Source organism: Halyomorpha halys, unplaced genomic scaffold (genome assembly GCF_000696795.3).
Source record: "Halyomorpha halys isolate HHAL.00 unplaced genomic scaffold, Hhal_1.1 Scaffold1169.1, whole genome shotgun sequence".
Taxonomy (NCBI): Eukaryota; Metazoa; Arthropoda; class Insecta; order Hemiptera; family Pentatomidae; genus Halyomorpha; species Halyomorpha halys.
The window spans coordinates 121695-141264 of NW_027116596.1; the positions used below are offsets into that span (position 1 = coordinate 121695).

Sequence of the window (19570 nt, forward strand, 5' to 3'; positions counted from 1 at the left end):
TATAACCTCACTGTTTTTAAATATGAGTACGATATTGAAACAATTTGGACAGACTGACCTATCGAAGTGCAGTAAACATTTTTTTGGAGTGAATCAAAGCTCAAATTAGTTTTTAGCACATCAAGAAACGCTTGGACACGAATTTCCGGGGAAAAAACAGAAAACAAACTTTTTTGGCCCAAAGTATTCGCTTCACAGTATATTGAAAAATAAAAAATAATTTTTTTTTTTTAAATCTAAATGTTTTATTTCCAAATAGTAATCAGAGGATTATGTATTTTCTTATAGTAGTAAAATTACGAATACTCCACCTATAACGGAGGTAACGTTCAGAGTTCCATTTTAAATCAGTATTTCCTGATAATTTTCATTATCATTGTTAATACCAGAAAGTTAATAATTAAAAAATATTTATGCAGGGTTGGCAATGGATTTTTATATCAGTGCACTCTGTCGTCTAATTAAATCAACTAGAAAGTAATGGCGTGCTAGAAGATATTGGAAGTGTGTTACGCTTAATGACAGATAAAAACAAAAAACAAAACAAACAACATTAGTGTTTTGATATTAAATAAGAGTTCTGTGTGTGATTAAAACTGTTGATATATATGGTGAGTTTTCCTTATTGCTGGATATTATTTTCTAATGAAGTATAGATTCATCTGGTATTAGTTTTAACATCACTGAATTTGTTACTTATGTTTATTCTGCCATTTATTTGTACATGTAATCATTTTATATAATTTCAACTTTTAATAAGGTCCCAGTTTCATATATTAATCTTCTGTTAGATTATAACCAAATTCTTTGTTTATCTTTTTTATCATTATCTATTGTTAATATTGGTGTTAATGTATTGTAAGTTTGCAAATTTAATTGTACTTCTAATTTTAACCCATTAGTTCCCAATGCACCCCACAGGGAGTGGTCATTATTTTCGGATTATAGTGAAAGCAAGCTTGTTTTGGGGCTTATAGTGATTTTATTGAGTACTAATAGAACCAATTTAGATGTTCCAAAAACTTAGAAACTAATAGTGGTCAGTACTTTGACCATTTATGAATCAAAACTTTTATTAATTGTACTTATTAGTTTGTATACTTATGGTTATGTACTTATACCACATTATAAAGTTACTAAGATAGTCAAAATGAAAGATCCCTTGTAGTGTGCATTTATCAATTGGCGAGGCTAGTGCTACAAAAACCGTTATTAACTAAATCAAATTCTGTACCCTACACCTTTGACGAATATTTATTTGCATAATCTTGCAAATAATAATGAGTAACTAATCAATTTAAAGAAAACAGAACAAAATTAATCAAGAAAGAATAATTTCAACCTTTTGATGGGAAATCATAGATTCATTTATACAATGATAAAGAAGAAAGGATACCAAAGATTTCACAGGAATTTATGATGGACCTGAAATTAGAAAACTATCTTACTTTTAAAAGTCTTTCCAGTGCTTTGTAAACAAAAAATATCCAGAATCCTGCTATCAATCTATATGAAATGGATCTTTGTGGCCAATGATGATGTAAACAATATAATAAAAATACAAGATTAGTGCATATACCATGTGGAGTAGACTTTCATGTTTATTATTAGTTTGAATTGCATTGTTGTTTTATTTGCTGATGTTTTCCGATTTGGCTCTAGATGTGCAAGCTTCCTAACTTTCCATATTATTAACAAACCAAATCTTGTAGGTTTGAATCCTACAAACTTAATTTTTCCTTGTCTTTGAACTTCATTAGTTCCCTTCGTTTTGTATTTCATTCATTTTTATTACATTTCAACACTGTTAGGATTTATTTTTGTTTTCCTAGTACTAGGCCGAGCTGTATTTCCTCACTGGTTGCATCTGTGCTTGATTAAATTTGTTTTAATTTAATTATTTAGATAGGAATGGACCTCCATATGTGTTTTTCCTTGTGTTATGTTTTGTCTTTTTTTTTTTTTTTACTGTTTTAGTGAAAGATTGTTTTGTTATTTTTATTTACATTCAGTTTTGCTTGTTTATATCACTACATCATGGAGCAATATATTTAGTTTATAACTAGTACCTCCTTAAAATGATTAATATGTTTTTTAAGCCTGTATGGAAAATTAAAGTTATTTTACAAGTAGTGAGTCAATGTTACCTCATATACTACATGCACCTGAACTAGTACTCCAATGGCTTTTAGAAACTTTGCACAAGTTAAAACATTTTTTTTCTTTATCATCATCTTAATCTATTCCTCTTTACTGCATGGCAATGTGAAATTCCTTCTTATTCTTTTGCTTCTAGTTGTCTGTCAATATTCAATTCTATTCCCAGCATAGGTTCGTCTTATGAAAGAAATTGTCTACTTTATTTGACTGCTAAAGAAGTTAAATTAGTATTAAAAAAAAGATCACTACTTCTTGAATTTTTATGAGATTTGTTTTGATTCTTTGCTGGGATGACTTGAGGATATGAATGGTTGTCATTTCACAAAATAAATTAATTTGTATATTATTTTCATTTTTATTTAAGGCCTTAATTTTTAATTTTAAAATTTTATTCTATCTTATTATGTATTTTTTTTTCTAATCAATTTTTTGAATGCTATTTTTACTTCCTCCTGGGTTTATCTATTACTGTTTCTTCATTCCTGTAGGTGGATGGAGAGACAGTATAGATGGTAGGAAAATATAAATATTTTTATTGTTTATTGTATTAAAAATACTATGAAAGTGTTCCTTAAATTTATTCAAAATGGTTACTATTTTTACCAGATTATTTTTAATTAATTATTTACAGCATTATAATGAGTCTAAGATAAATTCCTTGTTATCAATGAACGATATTGCTATATTTAGTATTCTATGTTTAAAAATAGTGGCTATTAAATTGTTTTTCTTTTTCAGGTTTTTTGTTTTCCCATTTCCTAAAAGATAAGTATTTGTTTGATCTTGACTGATAGTATTAACGAACTTTTGTGAAGTCTTATTCAAGCTTGATTTTCCCCTTACATCCAATTTTGCATACCAACATTGAGCAGACCTTTCATCTAGCATTCTTTCCTCTTAAACTTACCAAGTGACATTGGCTGTGGAACACCCTCATTCCAATAATGTCGAAAAACAGCTCAAACTGTACATTTATCTATCATTTATAATTTGAAGTGAAACTTGGCAGAAGAGACAAAGTGCTGCAAAACATTTCTTAAAAAGTAAGTGTTTTAAATAATTCTGTATATATTTTTTAACAAAATCTTTATATAAAAGTATTTTTTACACCTTTAAAACACCAACGAATTTGTCTTCCATTCATATATTTATGTTTATCAATTTAAAATTTTATTTTGCTGCTGAGTTCAACTTTTTAAACCACTTGAAATAATTTTCTATTTTCTTTGTCAAACTTGTGGTCAAATTATTGTATTCTGTAATAGAAATTATTTATATTTAATAATTTCCAATATACTGTAAATAATATATTTATTAGTGCATATAAATCCTTTACTTTTGAAAGGACAAAAGGGACTAAAATAGGTTTTTAGTGATTACAACACTGCAATTTCAATGCTTGAATATTCCAAAAATTACAGTTTTCTGTGATTAAATTCTAATGCAAAGTGGTCTTTAGACATTTTTGTAAAAACAATGCAATTTGCAGATTTTTATGAATTAGTGGTTCAGCATAACTGTAATTATTTGCATGATGTAATGTTAGTATACAATAAGATTTAACACATTTATTTAGTTGCCCATTTGTTTACAATAACCTAAAAATCTATACAATTATATATGGTAGGTATCCTGTGATAAGAGTGGCACTTAAGAGCAGACTTAACAAGTATAATTTACAAAATGAAGGACTTTTGTCAAAATAAGACAAAACTCAATAAATATAATAAATTCTGTTTTAAATAATTAATTTGTACCAAGCAATTTTTTTTTATAAAAAAAAGTTGGTTTACTGATCTGTGTTTTCATATTCTAAATTATATTAGATATCGCTGTTTTCTTTAATGATGGCATATCAGACTAAAGAGGTTTGTTTTTACTTTATATTTCACATAATTTATAGATTGTACTGTTGGTTGTGGTTACTTTGTGACAATGCTACCTACTTTGGAACAGTCTGTAGAGGGACTACAATAAAAAAGAAGTGTCTCTACAGTACTGTTTGGTAACTCCTCTCTACCCCCTGTATTATGTTGTTGATATATAATCTAGTGTATATTACCTACTTACGAAATATTGCTTATTCCTTAGTATCTCTTCTCTTTACTATCTATAATCCATAATAAAATATAAAACATGTTGCAATTGGTATTCAAATAAAGTTTTGAGAACTTATATGTATATACAAAGGGAATTTCTTTCAACATTTTGTGAAGCAGTTGAACCGGTCGCCAAATGGAGTTAAAAAACCGGAATGCCTAAAGTGTTGTCTGAAAATATTGTAGAAAACTAAATGGTTTTCTAAGAGAAAATAAATGTCCATATGTTGGTTACTGAAATTGTAGAAAAACAAATGCTGTTTAGGTTGTAAGGTTTAAGAGTTTGAAGGGACCTGAGGCACTGAAACTATCCTTCAATTCAGACCGCAGGTAAAGAAAAGAAAACTGTTCTATCAATCCTTAATGATTTAGAAGTCTACTACTTCCCTGGAAAAAATGAAACTATGGTAGTGTTCAAGTTTTTTATTTGTTAAAGTACAACGAACTTTCATAACTAATGTTACACTGAGTACAATGAATTTTCATAACTTAATGTTACACGTATCAGTGGAGAAGGTAAGGATCTTATAAAATTATCTTAAGTATCAAAACCAAAAGTTTCTTAAATGCTCCTTTTGCCACATATTTTATTACATAATAATGAAAAACAAATTTTTTCACTTTAAGAAAAAAAAATGCCTTTTGCCACGGTTAGTCTAACCAGTAGGGGTGTGGTCAATCTACCTCTCTCTAAACTGAAATTTTTCTCCTAGATCAACTACCTGCTCTGTGATATCTGACAACACCATTACAGCAAAATAAACAAAACAGGAGATTTTTATCCATAAAGAAAATTTAAATTACCATAAAATAAAAACGAAAATCGCTAAATAAAACACGGAGAGATAATAAAGAAAGGTGCCCTTTAAAATTAAGAATAAGTTGAAGATGGTATTATGCAACTTAGAAAATCAACTGATTATGTAAGCCACACTCAGAGAGTGGTTAATCAAGATGAGTGGGTAAGTAATTAAGTCATCGTGGAAAAACTGGGTTCATCTTTGCGCCTTTGCAGCGATCCACAGCAATTGAACAAATACCTTATCAGAAATTATTATGAAATTCCTTTCTATGAAGAAATGTACATGGAACTGTCCAAAAAGTTATTTTTTGCTCTTGGTGAAGAATCAAGCTTTATGCGTATTACACACTATTTGGTACAAACATGCACTCTTCAGCCTTTACATTTTATTTGAATTAAATCAGAAAGTAACATATAATTTTTTTGAACATATCCCAGATGTAATCTTTCGTCTTTATGGCTTACTGTCTGTTGTCAAATTAAAGAAATAACTACATTCAGTAGTTTTTGAGGTAATGAGAGTTGCCTAAAAATATAATATAAAATTTAGTCCCGCTAAAGTGCAGTACTTTGTCTAGGATGTTAACTGTTTAGGATTTATTAAAGGTGTAATAAACATACTTAATCCTGACTCTGTAATGACATTATATGCCTCAATCTTGTAAAAGAGTTGCAGCAATTACTGGGCATGGTTAGTTTTTTAAGGCATCTTATCTGAAATCATTTCTTCTCTAAAAGAACTACTTGAAAAAGATGTAGAATGTTGTTGGAGTCCATGGCATAATAAACAATTTAATATATTAAAAGAAGTGTTTTCAAAAAGTGACATTGTTAGCATCATTCGGCCTTGAAGAACCAGTTGAAATACAAACTGAGGCTAGTAAACATGTGCATGGGTGGGCTTAATTGCAAAATGTAAGACTGGTCATTTATTTAAGTCGCTCATGAACAGAGTGTGAATGCCAATATGTACAAAAGCACAGAGTTCTATTTAATTCCAATGCATTGTAAAAGAAATGGTCTTTGGGTATTATGTTGATAAAATTTCATTATTATTTTTATGTTCACAATCATATGGCTGCATATACTAACCTCAGCACACTTACTTAAAATTATTGGAAAAGAGTTTAAAAAATTGAATATAACCTACTGAAAAGATTTAGATGAAAAATTTTACCATATCTCTTTGCTTTGCAATACCTCTCAGGAAAGTAAATGCACATAGCTCATTCATTATTAATAAAACTTGAACATTCAATTAGAACCTGATGATTTAACTATGAACAGTATGGTTCATACAGTATCCGCCAATATAAAATTCTCTAGAACAAAATTTCTCATATTTTCGTCTGCAACAATAATGATTCTGCTTTGGTTAAAGGCCTTGAGTTTTATAAAAAATAAAGTCTTAAAAACTCCATGTGAATTACTCGGACTAGAGACATTTTTCATAATCTGGTATGACTTAGTCGTGGAAAATAGCTTAGTTGAAAGGTCTTTATCTCAAATAAGCCCTTGAATGGGTTTGTACTCATTGTTTAAAGATGTGATGTGACCCCTGGGGCGGAGCTTTATCTTAACATTTTTTAATCAACTGGTTGTTTGGGATACCAAAACAAAAATTAATAGTTTGATTCGCTAGACCTCCTTGAAATTATGAACTCAATGATACCCTATTTGTAACATATAAGTGTACTCTGGCAGTGGGCGGCACTATGACGTTTCGCCCCACTTTGTAGGGCTTCATCAGGGCTAAAAAGATACAAAATGATACAATGATAAGAATAAAAATACAAAGATAAGATACAGTGATAAGAATAAAAATAAATAACAATGGCAAGAGTAAAATTTTTTATAAAAATACGTAAAATATACAGTTAAAAAATACAGGAGATGCACATAAAACAAAAACAATACGGGGAAGGGGGAAAAAAAAATTAGAGATTAAATAAAGGTCATGAAAAAATAATAATTATACATAAATAAGTAATAATAAATTACTTTTTTTTTTCCCCTCCCCGTTTTTGTTTTATGTACATCTCCTGTATTTTTTAACTGTATATTTTATGTATTTTTATAAAAATTTTACTCTTGCCATTGTTACTTATTTTTATTCTTATCATTGTATTTTATCTTTGTATTTTTATTCTTATCATTGTATCATTTTCTATCTTTTTAGCCCTGATAAAGCCCTACAAAGTGGTGCGAAACGTCGGAAAATAAATAGTTGTAAACTAATTTTGTTTCTCCATTGACTGCAACCCTGACCATCTTCCTATATATCAATTTTTACGGTCAACTATATATACATATATACTTTAAAACAGATGTTCTGGTACGTTCCATGTGAACAACTGGATCTTGGTTTTTGCATCATAACCCTTTAAATTTGGCTTGCTCCGTCTCGATTCTATGTCTTACTGGCTGTGCCTATGCAGATCTTTGTCCTGTATCTCAAAAAGGTTATTTCTAGGTCTTTATAACATAGGATCTGGTCTTAATGTTCTTGAGGATATCTTTTTAAGCTGTTCCAATCCACCAACTTATACCATTAGTATTTTGAAACCATTATTTTTAAATTTCTTTTATTAAAGTTGTACAAAAGTGGGAACTGAATGTGCAATTTGCTGGAGCTCCCTGAAAAACTGAATCCAGTGGTACTCCATTCATGACATTTGAGTGCAGGATCTATTATATTATATTATATTATATTTTGTACCAATCCAGTTTTGATCATGAATTTAGAATATGTGATCCTATATTATGTGTCTGGCTTTCCTGGAGAAAGGAGGAACTAAAGATTTTGTTTTAATTTTGACATAAGAGAAATAATAAATCATAGAATATGAAAAAAAAAAAAGTTGAACAAAAATCATAATAAATTCAATACATGTTTTATTTATTTTTTTTCCATGCAAGATTTTTGTATATTCACTTAATTATGCAAATAGCAGTTAAAGGCATTGCTAGAAAATTAGACAGATGGTAAGAGGTTTAGTCTTGAGATAAACGTTAGTTGATAGTTGTACACTATGCATAGTTTGATATTATATTTTGAATATGCTGTTAAGTTCCTTTTTTAAATTTAACTTTACTTTATTGTCATTATTTTTTTTAAGAAAAAGTAGCCCTTTTTATTTTTCTTTCACATTTGAACAACGTTGTGGACTTTTGGCCTATTATCCAATTCTAATGTTCTGAAATAAAAGTAATGTACAATCAAAAATTTTTTTTACAACAATTGTACATTGAATTTTAATAAATAATTTACAAGTAATTTAATCATAATTCACTATTTACACACCTAGTTACAAATTTAAAAAGTTTTTGAGATAAGGCCAAAATATAATAGTTATCTTTATAATGATACTTTTTTTTTCTTGCCTTAACTTTATAGCATAATTTCTTTGAAAAGTGGTATTTAAGGTTTGTATTACGATGCTGAAAACTACCATGAATTTGTTTTATACATAAAAAATCCTATTTTTCTCATTTTCCTTTAAGAAAAACAACCTATCTATGTGTTATTTATAGAAGTATAATAAAAGAGTAAATAATTATGAAATAAAGACCTATTTTTATAACATATATATATATATATATATATGTATTTTTTTTTTTTTATCAGCTTCTAGAGCCCATTGCAATGAACACCAGAACACCTGTCCTATTTTTTAGGTCGTAGAATCACCCCAAAAACATTTAGTTAAAATCAGTGAACCTCTCATTATGGGCCCTCCTTGAGAGGTGATTATTCACTACTGTAGGTACCAATAAACGCAATAACATTTTGGCTAGTTGATCCCCTTTTTAAAAATTAACTTTTCCGTTTCAATAATTTTAATATAATGTTTGTAGGCAAGTTTACTGGGCTCCAAAAGAATAAATAATCAGAAGGTGATAGAGAGTTTTAAAATGTCATATTACTTCTGGATATATATCATTTTAGTTATTATGACTTTTAAATATATAAGTGATAACAAAAAGGGGAGATGTTTTGAAGATTTTTATCTCACCCCACAATGTTAACGCTATGTTTTTTTATTAAATAAAAAAATTATAAGAAAGGCAAGTTTCTTAAAAAAATACATCATAATCAAAAAAGAACCCCATAAAATTAAGAATAGATGGAATACAATAAATTTGATTTTTCTTTGCACGGAAACCATTGATAATTTATGGGGCAGTGGTATAATTACTCAGATAATTCAGGCAGAATTAAATAAAGATTTTGGTTAAACTAGCATATTTGAAAGTACTTGTGGGCTCTGTTTTTTATGAGGTTTTTATTGTTATTAGAAGTGAATGCTGCTTAGTTACCTTAAATGAGGAGGTACCAAAGTTAAAAAAAAAAGAAGTTAATATTGATATTTTTGTTTTTTTAAATCATTAAAAAATATTATTGTACAAATGGTTGTTTTTATTGACCAATATACATTAATGCAATTATAATTACAACTTTCATTTTTTAAGTAATGATGAAAAGCTAATATATTAATTGAAGACATGAGTGGATGAATGTGGCATTTCAAGAAAATAAAAAAATATTGAATACTCCTTCCAAAATAGACCCTTGTTTAATTTTTCTAAATTTTGAATTGTGGTACTTTAGAGAAGTCTAAAATTATTCCTATTTTCCAGTCTAAGTTTATTAAAATCTAATTTTCCTCATTTAACATCTTCATCCCCTAATGTCTTCAGCTACATTGCATCTTCTGTATTATTCTTACATAATGTAATAATAATGAATAATAACATTATTCATACCTCTAATGTGAGCACCAGTCAGGAAAAAATGAGAACTATTCCTATACATTTGTTCTACTATGCAGGTTATATTTAAGTAATTTATTTTAGAAATAAAAAATTAAAAAAGAACGTTTTTTCACAATCTTATCATGTCCAACCCCCTGGGTAAGACATTTTAAAAATTTTCTTTTGATCTGATCTGTTTGTTCCAATTCACTAACTGATTTAGGTAGTTATTACATGAGGATTCTATAAAAAAATAAAATTATAACTGTATGTTCAGGCAATTTTTCTTCACTCCTCAATTTTACATTTTTAAACAATAACTAAAGGTACTCCTGTGTGGCACAATAGTGAAGGTACTATGCCTACCAATAAGTAGATTTGAATTTTCACCGCTTGAAGTGATAACTTTTTATTATTGAGATTTTAGGAAATGAAATCTGCAGATGTTGAGATAAATGATACATAAATGTTGATGTTCATATTTCCTATTAAAAAGTCTTAGATCCCATTGTATATTTGAAAATTAGTTAGCCTGTATTGTTTTTATTATTATTAGGAAATTGTTGTTACAAAGTATTTGTGGGAAGCTTCTTCCTAAAGATGGTTAGTGAAAAAGATATTTGTGTGTTTATCCATCTCATCAGAACACAATTCTCAAAGTGGATCTTGTGAAGCTGAGGACATTATGCCCTATAAATGAGGGTAATAGGTAACTCAACAAGGTCTGGACCATTTAATGCCTAGTCTATATGTCAGATTATTGCAGTTTTCAGGTATTACAAATAAGTGGCCCTGTTTGCTATGAGTATTTTGGAATCTTGATATGATTTTATTAAATTTGCATTTCATTAATATCTACTTTTGAGGTTATTTAAAAAATAATAATATTAAGAGGCATTTATTATTAACAAAATTGATCAAAGCAAATTATTGTTATTAGAAAGTGTTACTTAGGAAGTCCTTTGATTTAAATTTTAAACTTTACAACCGTGTATTAATATAATCTCGATTGTAAATGTGATTCCCTTTTATTTTCTTTATCAATAATACATAAAATAAGTTTGTCGTAAGATTTAATTTTGTTTTGAATACTGCTTGGTCGTAATTTTAGTGATAGGAGTGCCATTTTGGATGAAGTTAGTGAATCTGCCTGGATATGGTTGTGTGGATGTTGAAATATAAAATGGAGTTGGAGAGTTAGTGACCGCGTCGGTGGGAGGGATGTGTACCCTGTTGAGGGCGAGGAGAGGGGAAGGAGATAAAATACCCTGTTGCCATATCTCTCCCCTCCCTTTTTCCCTGGCTGAATATTTTATTTACCTCCTGTAATATTAAGACAAATTTCCTTGAGCCATGTAAAAATTTGTATTTTACTCTGTAATATTTTATTTTTAACGCTGGTTGAATGCAACTGACCAGAGGATATTTTCTCCTCAAATTATTTAGTATCTAATTTTACTAACCACGGTTTTTTTTAACAGTTGTCTCTTGTAAGTCAAAGAAGAATGAAGTCGCAATACCATATTGCAAAATTTCTACTCAGGAAGTAATACTCAATTAAAAATGAAGAAAACAGATTTAACGCCTATTTAAAGTAGGACTTAGCCTGTATGTATTTGGAAAGTTTACATTTTAAAAGTAATTTTATGACAATCTTTAAATTCATCTCGTATTTTTTCACCCACCTATTTTTCGATTAAATCCAATTTATATATACTACACAAATTCTCATTTCAGCAATAAACTATTCGTCCAATTTTCTCCGGGTAGTGAGTGGTGTAAACACAGTGAGTGGAATTGCCGAGCTCAGTTATTACGTCTCGCCGGGATCAATATGAACTGTCAAGGAGCCTCTTTGAGACTTATTTAATATGAAATTGATTATGCTCAAAATAAACCAGTGAAATATTTTGGCATAGAAAATAGTTATTTTTTTTTTTAACATTACCGTAATGATTGTTGAGGTAATCCAATGAAAGGAATTTACCGTTTTGCGTGGGGGAGAGGGAGTGGGCTCAGTGCCTAGCACAGCGGAGCAGTGTAAGGGCCGATGTCCCACGAGATGTGCGACAACTCCGATTTGGCTTCCTCGTTCGGCCATTGCCTGCTCTAAGTGTGAGTGTTTTTATTCACATTATTTTCTTCAGTTTTCAAAAAATGAGTTACCATTTTAGTGGTGTCCACTTGGTATTATTATAGTCGCCGTTTTGGCTTGGACTATACTTCGATGTGACCGTTACTCTATCAGAGGAATAAATAAGATCCTGTGCTTGTTAAATGTTTGTCCTAGTATTGTTTATCGCTGTGGTGTGATAATAGTTGGTTTGCGTTAAAAATATCTTAAGAATTTTACAGATATTAGTTTGCATTGTTTTTTTGTTTTTTTTATTTTTAAAGTTTATTATTTTTAATAAATTAGTTTTTCATATTTATTGTTTTATTTATTTTTTCTGTTTGCTATTGTAACTGTTTTATGTATTATTAAATGTATAGTCTTATTTGTTGTTCACTTGAGTGTTGGGCAATGCATCTGTTGTATTTCTCAAGCCCTCCCTAAAAATATTTGTTTTTACATAGTTCTGTGGTATATTTTTTTTTCTTTAATATTTGTTCATACTCAAGTATTTATGCTATTTTTCGGCCATTTCATTTGTCTTATTAATTTCTCTTCGATAATTAGGTCATGCTTATGTTATTATTTATTTTTTAATGAGCTTAGTTATTTACTAAGTGATTTGGTTTATCTTTGTCTATTGCTAATGAGCAGAGTATTTGGTGTATTTTTTATACTTTTTCTAATAGATTAGTGTGAGTAAATGTTTCATTTATATAATCCTTATTAGAGATGTTAGTTTAATTTTGATGCTCGATGCTCAGGAAGCCAGATGGACTGCTTTGGTAAAATCCTTATGTATTTGAATTCCCAGAATGTATTTAGTTATCATATTGAACCTCAATTATAGCTTTAAATTTTATTTCTACCCATTTATAATCATGGTTTGGATCTATTCTTAAGTTAAGTTTTTTTTCAGTGGGTTTCTTGTTAGCCAACATCTATGTTATTAATCATGTTTTTAAGTTTATTTAATAATTTTCCTCATTTGGCAGTGTATCCTTCTAAGTTTTGGTGATAGGATCATATCAAACAAAAACTTCATAGCTCCTATTTAATTGATTAAGTGACTAGGATTTACGGTTAGGATATGAACAGTTGCTGTACTTCAGATATAATATATTAGAAATGTATCTTTTAGATTATCAGTTTTATTTGTCTTAGTGATAAGACCATATCAAACAAAAACTTCACTGTTTCTATTTAATTGATTAAGTGAGTAGCAGTTTTGGTTAGGATATTAGCAGTTGCTGGACATCAGATATAACATATTAGGAATGTATAGTTAAGATTGTCAGTTTTGATAGGATTGTATATATTAAATGTTTTAACCTATACTGACCTATACCTAAAGTAATGTCAACTAAAAGCCTTAAATCTAGCCATTCTTATTTTATATTCAAGTGATTATTATTTTATCATCATTTTATTTAACGGTTTATTTAATAAACATTATCTCTGCTTTCTTATTGTGGAACCTGTTGGATTGCTTATAGTTATTCTTGTGTTAATGAATCATTTATCATCTTATATGGTGAACTATGTTCTGGTCAGTTTTCAATAACTTTATTGAAATATATAATTTTCTCTTATTCATATTCATTTTTAGCTAGTATTGACTCTAATCTTGAGTCTTGATAGTATTTGATGTTAATTATTCTATTTCTTGACCATTTATTGTTAATTTAAAACCAGAGAAAAAGAAAATTTATTTTAGATTCCGTTATGAAAATGCGATTTAATAATGTTATTCATTCATTGTATATGTACAATACCCATAATACGTGGGTTTTCTAATTTTTATGAAAGTGAACTTATGTCGATAATGTTCTGTGTTGTATGTTATTTTTCATAGAATAGTTGTTATCATCTTAATATGTGAATTTTATATTCAACAACTCTAAAGCCAATTTTCCTTATTTTGGGGTTTTACTCAGAGTAAAAACTTGTTGGTACATGCATATTTTCATTTTTAACATATATTCTGTTTTTGTGGGTTATCTCCAAGCTCGCTTAACAGGTAACAAACCCCAACTGGATCCTTTTTAGTTGTGGCCGGAGTCTAAATATGAATCAGTTGATGTCAGATTATAACAATAGATCATAGTAGAAAGGATAATACATCAATGCTGTCATTTTAAAGGCACCTTCAAATCTGTTGCATTCTTTGAACTGTAATGCTCTTCTTTACTGAATTAATTTTATATTCTTCCATTCTATTTGTTTTTAAATCATTAATTTTATTAAAAAGAATTTTACAATTAATTTTCACACCTATTTGTTATTTCCTGTCATTGTTCTCTGATTGTAAATTGATATGTGGTTTCAGAGGGTTTTAAGTTTATAGTCATTTCTTTTAATTCCCTATAATATCCTAGCTTAATAATGCCCTAGCCAATTTTATAATTAGTTTGCTGATATGCATATATTTAAGCAAAAGAAATAAGGTACTACTATATAAAACAAGGCTCAGTGGGGGAGGGGGGACTACAAAACCCACATTTACAGAATGCTACAAGTTTATATAGGTCAAATTTCGAGACGGGCTTGTTTTCTTCCTGTTTGACTGAGTGTAGCGGGTGGAAGTTGGCAGCTGTGATTTAATTGAAGCAGTAATAATAATAGTAAAAGCTGAAGTTTTGAATTTTTGAAATTCCCGCAACAGGAGTTTAAGTTTGGTTTTATCAGAAATATTAAGTCTTTATCAGAAAATGAACAGAATAAGTTTGTCTTTAGAGTAAGAATAAATTGTTTCTGTCCAACATTGTGGTACTTACTGTCTGTCGATATGAAATGTTGGTTTAATGGTTATTTAAGTTTTGTTAAAGAAAAGTAACAGATTACTAGAAGAAGTTGCTATCCTTATAAAAGCTTTGTTGTTGGTTAGTTTTCAAGAAATTACAATTAATTAAGTGTTAATGACAACAGAAGGCATTGGTATTTAAAATACTTTAGAACATTACTTTCATTTTCACTTTAGAAAATACTTTAGATCATTAACTAAGTAATTTTTTATAAAATGGATAGAATAGTGATACAAATTGTTTAGCAATTATATAGATTGTTAGCCTCTTCCTAACGGATTTCAATCTGGTATGTCAAAAGAGAAAGTTGCTAAGGACCGAAAAACAATCATTATGTGCATATAATCGTTCAGTAGAGCATGATGGTGTTCTAAGATTTCAGAAAAAAAAAATTAAGACTGTTTATTAATAATATCGAAATGTAGGAAAAATGTGTAGTCATGTTAAATTAATATTAAAAGTTAAAAACTCTGGTCTCGATTCTTTCTGAAAGTAAGATAAGTGTAAGACCATTGTGAGTGTGGAAGAAGCAGCATATAAGTATTAAAAACTTAAATTCAAATTATAAGAACGTGGAAATTAGTAATAATAAACTATAGATAAACAGTTTTTTTAAAAAATTAAATGCTTATACTCATTTGTGGGATTTGTTGCATTTATTTTTATTACAATTGTTACAGATTTCTGCCACAATGAGAAAAGCCCAAGATAATTAATTAGTCTGTAAGGTAAGTTGTATATTGTGCTCTTAGAAATAATGAAATGAAATATAGTCTTTAATCAGAATAGATGAGCTGTGTTATGTTAAAATAATGCTTTAAGTAAATCAAAGAAATAGGTGGAAGTATTTAATGATGTTAGTTCATAATTTTTTTCCTCCAATAACTTATAACACCAGTCAAGTTTCTTCTTAGATATGGCTAAATACAGTTGGAAAATTTTGAGGACTTTGTAGGTTAAACCACAAATGTTATCTAAATAGTCTATCAGAATGGAGGAACTAAATATATTTTCCTGAAACCAAAGCTGATGGTACTTAAGCAAGTACTAGTGTAGAACTTGCATATTCAATTAGCTTCTTCCTTTCCTCTCAAGTATATAACCATGATTCTGCTTTAGAGGGTACTGATAATTTCATGAGTATATACATTTATATTTAAGCAATGTATGTATGTATGTATATTTAGTGATTTTGAACATCCAATCCCAGTGGTGTGGTGCCCCAAATTAAGTGTACAGTGTCTAATCTGACTAAATTATTTTATTTGGACCAAAGTTTCTTTTTATTACAGTAAGAATTTTAACCATCTTACATGCTCACAATAAAAATTTAAATTTTTTAGACCTGTTGCTGTACATCTATACAACTTCTATTATGTATTTGCTCTCTTTAAGCTGTGCAGGGTATTATTTGAAAAATTAGGATAATTTTTTTTTTAATGACCTTCCTGGTCATTTCTAGCACATAGGGAGGAGGTGGGAGAAAGGGAGTTACCTACAGGGTACTATCACCCTATTCTAACCATGGGGAGAGGGGGCCAAGCTGTAATTTTATGGGACTTCCACAGAAATAGAAGTTGACTTACAACAAAGTCTTGTGCCTCAATCCCTGAATTTTTATATAAGTATTTAAAATACTAATGTAATTTACCCCAGTGTAATTAATTACAGATGAAAACTTAAAAGCTTAAAACCTTTTAATACCTGATAGCCCATAGAATCAGAAGAGGACAACATTGGTAAGATTAAATAAGAATTGAATGTAGTTTGCAGAGAGGGGGGATATTCATATTAGTAATGGTTTACAAATCCACATTTTTCAATACTGATTAATCTACATACTGTTTTGTTCATATTTTATGTTGGTTTTATATAATAATGATTCTAGTAATAGTTTTATTTAGTTTGTTTTGTTTAACATCATTTAATGTGGCCAGACAAATGCTGTTGAAATTGTCCAATTTTGTTATTCTTAGAGGACAAAGTATTCCAGAATAAAGATCAATTTTTTATTTCACCTATTCTCTAAGCTCATTTTCTAGCTCATGGAGCATCATTAAAAACAAAAGTGTTATTAATGACATATTTTAAATTACATTATTATTTTTTAAATTTATTTACTATTATTTATAAAATTTAGGGCATGAAAGAAGATAAGTAATGCCTTTTTATAAATTCCACAATCATCAATATCCTGAACTACCATTCAGGAATCCCACCTTTCCAAGTTAAGGTTTCCTAATACTGAATATTGAAAGAAGAAGAAATGTTTATCTTTCCATTGCTCCACTCTCTAGCACCCTGAAAATTTCCATCAAGGCTAAGGAATGACTGCCTGAAGAGAAAAAAATCGACCATTTTTGATCTTAACACTCAAGAGAGCTTTACAAAAAAATAGTGATAAGTACATACGTAAAATTTTCTGCTCCCTGATCACCTTAAAGCCCCAAAATTTCCTTTGTGAGGATATATCAGCGGGCATTTCATGAACGGGCTATGACTGTAAATGGTGTGACAGAGGTAAAATGTGTTGTAGTAATTGATATGTTCAATTTAAAATTCAAATTATGTTTTGTACTGGAAGATTGCCGATTGACCATGTGTCTCAATAAATGGAATTTGGTCCGGGTTTTTTATATATAAAAACAGTACAAAATATTACTATTTGAGTTTAATTTGACCACACCCAGACCAAATTCCATTTATTTACAAATTATGTTTTGTATCAATACTGAAAATGGTTTTGAAAAGATTGCAGCCATTCCTTTTAGGTTTATTAAAAAACTTAAAAAAAAAAAAACTGATGAGATAGACTTGCTATGGCTCAGCCTTGGCTTTGTGACAGAGCTGGTACTGGTACTGGTAATGGTGGGGGAACAAGTCTGGCAAGTGGGCCTATTGGTCCTTTTTGCCATCCCCAAGACAAACCAATGGAATGACTCTTTATGTATCTTATTCCTGTATATCGAACCTTCCGTCTTTCTAATGAAATTCAAAAGGGACTCCCAATCTATAGAGGAAGCCTCATTTCCTTTAATTCTATCAGAGGCTAATAACCTGTATCTTAATGATGCATACCTACCACAATCTACTACGTAATGTAAGGCAGTCTCTGTGGTCTGTCCGAATAAGCAGCAGGTTTCATCATGAACTACTCCACATATCTTAAGATGTCTTTTAAGTCTACAGTGACCTGTCAGGACTCCTATTAATAATCTGAGTTTGTTTCTGTTAAGGCCTAACAGCCACTTAGTTTTAGAAGTAGAGGGTTTAGTTATTAGAATCTTGCCCTGTCTCAGCCCTATACAGTCCTTCACTCCTTACCGGCTTTCTTCTATGTCCAATCAAGAAGTACTTTTCTGTGATGACTTTTGGAGATGCCTAGGAATGGTTCTGGTCCTATAGGAGGGTGCTCAGCCCCGTTTCTAGCAAGCTGATCAGCTTTTTCATTACCTGTGATTCCCTTGTGTCCTGGGACCCACTCAAGCTGAAGCTTCTTTAAGCATGCTAGTGATTTTAAGGCTTGTTTACACTCTCTTACCAAATTAGAGGTGACTCCAAGGCTTGAAGGGCAGACAGACTATCTGAAAAGATGGTGATGCCAGTCCTTTAACAGCTAGTGACTTCAGGGCATAAAGCTGGTGACAAGATGGCTAACACTTCTGCCTGAAAGGCAGTTGTGTGCTTGACAAGTGGGAAGCTTAGTTCTATGCCTAATTCTTCAATGTAAACACCTGGCCCTGTTAGTCCTGTCGAATCCATTCTCGATCCATAAGTGAAATAGGGCAGATAATCTTCTGTGGTTTTCACTAAACCCTGTACGCAATCCTCTAACTTTAGGTGTAAGTAACTCATCTTAGTATCTGAAGCGGGTGTTTTATTAAGAAGTGGTGAGTGGTATTGTAGTATTGGTAACTCGCTTTCCTCCACTTTAGCTATTATCGCATGACCAGTAGCTTCTCCTTTCTCTGTCCACCGTCTATTTTCTCTCATTGCTAGATAGGCTAATACTGCTTCCCCCTTAATCAATAAGTGGAGTGGTACTAGGAAAAACAGGATTTCCAATGCCTTAGTAGGTGTTGTGTGAAATGCCCCAGTTATGCCAATACACACCATCCTTTAGATCTTACTGGCCATTCGCACATTGGAAGCCCTTTACAGGACTGTCCACCACACAATACTTCCATAGAAAATTCTTGGTCTTATTATTGCTGTATAAATCCAACGCATAACCTTTAGGTTAAAACCCCAGGAAGTGCCAACTTCTTACTTGCCAAAAGGCAGCACTGATTTTTCTTTTAATTTCTGCCAAATGAGATCCCCAGTTCAGTTTTGCGTCAAAACTAATTCCGAGGTATTTGACCTTTCGGTTTGTTTTGAAGTTGATTACCAAAGAAAATCGGGGTTTGAAATATACCCAATTTCTGCTTCCTTGTAAATAGAATCAACTCTGTCTTTGTTGGGTTTACTGAAAGCTTCATTTCAGTACACCATGTCTGTACTACATTAAATGCGACTTCCTTAAGTTCCATGATAGTACTCACGAACTTTCCACTAATGAGGATTACTCCATCATCAGCAAAGGCTTGCGTGAATATCCCAGCATCCTCAAGTCTTCTCAATAAGCTATTCATAACTAGGTACCATAGTAACGGTGAGATGCAACCCCCCTTGTGACAGGGATAGGGAATGATGAAACTAATATTATATATTTTATAACTAGGTAACTATGAATGGTCAGAAGCTTAAAGTGGGAAGGAAATGTTGGCCTCGAGAAGGGTATTAACAGAAAAGTAAAATCATTCACATTGAAATGGTTGACCATTTTTAAAAAACT

The 19570-nt window shown here is 30.2% G+C and overlaps 1 protein-coding gene across 5 annotated transcripts in view; it reads left to right on the plus strand.

Moving 5' to 3' along the window:
- Positions 1–451: 451 nt before the first annotated feature.
- Positions 452–19570, plus strand: part of gw (trinucleotide repeat containing adaptor protein gawky) — a 50830-nt gene continuing 31711 nt past the window's right edge. For 3 of the 5 annotated variants that reach the window (XM_014433200.3, XM_067053321.1, XM_067053322.1), the window contains exons 1-3: positions 452–611; positions 2899–3203; positions 15414–15461. The gene's annotated coding sequence lies outside the window, so the exon portion shown is untranslated. Of the gene's footprint in view, positions 612–2898; positions 3204–11297; positions 11425–11483; positions 11932–15413; positions 15462–19570 lie in introns of those variants that run through there. The other 2 variants (XM_014433201.3, XM_014433202.3) reach the window with 2 other exon arrangements.